The sequence below is a fragment of the Halictus rubicundus genome, unplaced genomic scaffold, assembly GCF_050948215.1.
Source record: "Halictus rubicundus isolate RS-2024b unplaced genomic scaffold, iyHalRubi1_principal scaffold0610, whole genome shotgun sequence".
In the NCBI taxonomy this organism is placed as follows: domain Eukaryota; kingdom Metazoa; phylum Arthropoda; class Insecta; order Hymenoptera; family Halictidae; genus Halictus; species Halictus rubicundus.
Window position 1 is genome coordinate 10,001 of NW_027489151.1, and position 2,500 is coordinate 12,500.

Below are 2,500 nucleotides of genomic sequence, written 5' to 3' on the forward strand. Positions count from 1 at the left end.
GTTTCCGTAGGTGAACCTGCGGAAGGATCATTACAATTTCAAACATCTGCCAGATCCATGAATATATATATATATATACATACAAAAATGCTTTAAAAGCACACAGAAAAGACCAACAGGAGAGTACAAGGTTATAATAAAAGGAATTCACTCTCCTGTGTAATCATCGTATGATGAGAAAATAAAGAAAAAGGGGAGTAGGGGATGTGTATAGCGACGAACTACTCCCCATGCAACGGCTTACGTGTGGAGGTCATAGTTACGCATGGAGTACATAGTTACTCAAAGCGTACGATTCTCCCGTCCAAAATTAAGGCGCAGAGAGCCCGCCAGACCATTTGTGCACAAACACGGCAATATATAATATATGCACTCTTTCGACAATGGGACGAAAGATCTCAATGAGAATGAAACAGAGGGTGCTTGCGTGAAGGTGGAGCATCGCATCGTTTACTTGTATTGGGGAGTGAGTGCGAAGAGCTGTACTTCGGGTCTTCGGGAATCGTCACCGACGTTCACATTGCAAACTCGAACGATCAATAGGGTGCGGTTTCCCGTCGGACGCTGAATGTTATAGCTTAACCACGAATATAGAAATACCCGTCGTTACGAATCGATGTTTTTCACCCGCCACCTGATGGATCGTGTTCTCTTTGATAAAAATACCTCGTGTCAAAGAGACGTGTATACTATAATATACGCCATTGGTCTGCCTGTGTGTAGGCTCTCCGACAATTATATGGACAATTACGGTCGCAAGAACAGGGATGTAAGCGTCGATTCGAATCCACATATCGCGCTTCCTCGGTCTTCGCCTGTGGTGTCCGAGATACGTCCATTGGAAACGGTGGTGTTGTCTCTCCTCTAGAGAAAGAGAGGACAACAACAGGGTACCTGTGGAAAACTTGCGGTGAACGCGTTGTGTTCTGTCACGAACGTCGAGGAATAGGATGAGAGAAGGACCGGCTGTGAAGCTCGCTTTTAAAGCTGCGTGAGTCTGACACCCTACTCTGTGTGGCGATAGCGCACACACGAGCGTGGGACGAATGACCGCTGCCAGAGCCGGCTGTGAGTCCCGCTCTATTTATCGAGTTCGCGTATGACATAGAGCACAAAACGTCGCCGCATGCGTGTTCGTTGACGAACACGTATATTCGAGAGGACCGGCTGCGTAGCTCGCGTAAAGCTGTGTGCGATTCTGACACTCTACTCTCTGTGTGGCGATAATACAGTGCACAAGAGCTTGGGACGAACGATCGCGCACGGCCAGAGCCGGCTGTGAAGTCCGCTAGTATCGAATAATCTTTCTCCGTGCACAATTGGAAATGTGTTTCGAGAGGACCGGCTGCGTAGCTCGCGTAAAGCTGTGTGCGATTCTGACACTCTACTCTCTGTGTGGCGATAATACAGTGCACAAGAGCTTGGGACGAACGATCGCGCACGGCCAGAGCCGGCTGTGAAGTCCGCTAGTATCGAATAATCGTTCTCCGTGCACAATTGGAAATGTGTTTCGAGAGGACCGGCTGCGTAGCTCGCGTAAAGCTGTGTGCGATTCTGACACTCTACTCTCTGTGTGGCGATAATACAGTGCACAAGAGCTTGGGACGAACGATCGCGCACGGCCAGAGCCGGCTGTGAAGTCCGTTAGTTATCGAGTTCATTCTCCAATAAGAGAGAGGAGGAGGAGAAGTGTCGGGATCCAGTATCGGGTTGTCTATGATCCCCGTCGTTTTCTGAATTCTCCTCCTGTGTTTTCCACTTTAAAGGTTTTTCAATGTATTTTCCGCCCGGCCGTCGGATACGTGTGCGCATTGCAATCGCGTACTCGCGACGGTTTCCGTTTCTACGGACGATCGTGTGTCGTCCTTAAAAACGACGCCTGAATCTCCTTCGCGCGCTGGTTGGAGCTTTCAGGTATCGGCGTTCTTATGAACCGCAGAACAAGAGACATAATTATATATTGATTATAAATCAAATTATACGATTACCCTGAACGGTGGATCACTTGGCTCGTGGGTCGATGAAGAACGCAGCTAATTGCGCGTCAACGTGTGAACTGCAGGACACATGAACATCGACATTTCGAACGCACATTGCGGTCCACGGATACAATTCCTGGACCACGCCTGGCTGAGGGTCGTTTACGTAACCAAATACTGCTTGCGTTGCTCTTGTAAGTCCCCGCCGTCGCTTACCTCTCCATGTCGAATTTTGTGGAGGGCGCAAAGAGCGTTTCTGAGTCGGGTTGCAAAGATGCTACGTACGAGCGAACGATGGACGTTTCGTCGGCGTTTGACGCGGTTCTGTGAAAATTGCAAATTTTACATTGCGTCTAACGGTCTTCGTGAGAAGAAGGAAATAGGAATGGGTATCACATTCGGACTTGCGTGAGTGTTTTGCGGCGTCGTGAGTCGTATTTTCAATACGACCGCCCGTGAACACCGCTCCGACGATCGAAATCTCTCTCTCCTCTCTCTCTGGAACGATTCGCATTGCGGAA

General features: G+C 49.0%; 2 non-coding genes across 2 annotated transcripts in view; both read left to right on the top strand.

Annotated features, from left to right (window-relative positions):
- Positions 1–33, top strand: part of LOC143364512 (small subunit ribosomal RNA) — a 1,919-nt gene extending 1,886 nt beyond the window's left edge. The window contains exon 1 of the ribosomal RNA XR_013084162.1: positions 1–33. This exon is cut by the window's left edge and continues 1,886 nt beyond it. This is a non-coding gene — a ribosomal RNA (small subunit ribosomal RNA).
- A 1,952-nt stretch (positions 34–1,985) lies between these two features.
- Positions 1,986–2,140, top strand: LOC143364504 (5.8S ribosomal RNA). The gene has a single exon (XR_013084158.1). It is a non-coding gene; the product is annotated as a 5.8S ribosomal RNA (ribosomal RNA).
- The last annotated feature ends 360 nt before the right edge of the window (positions 2,141–2,500 follow it).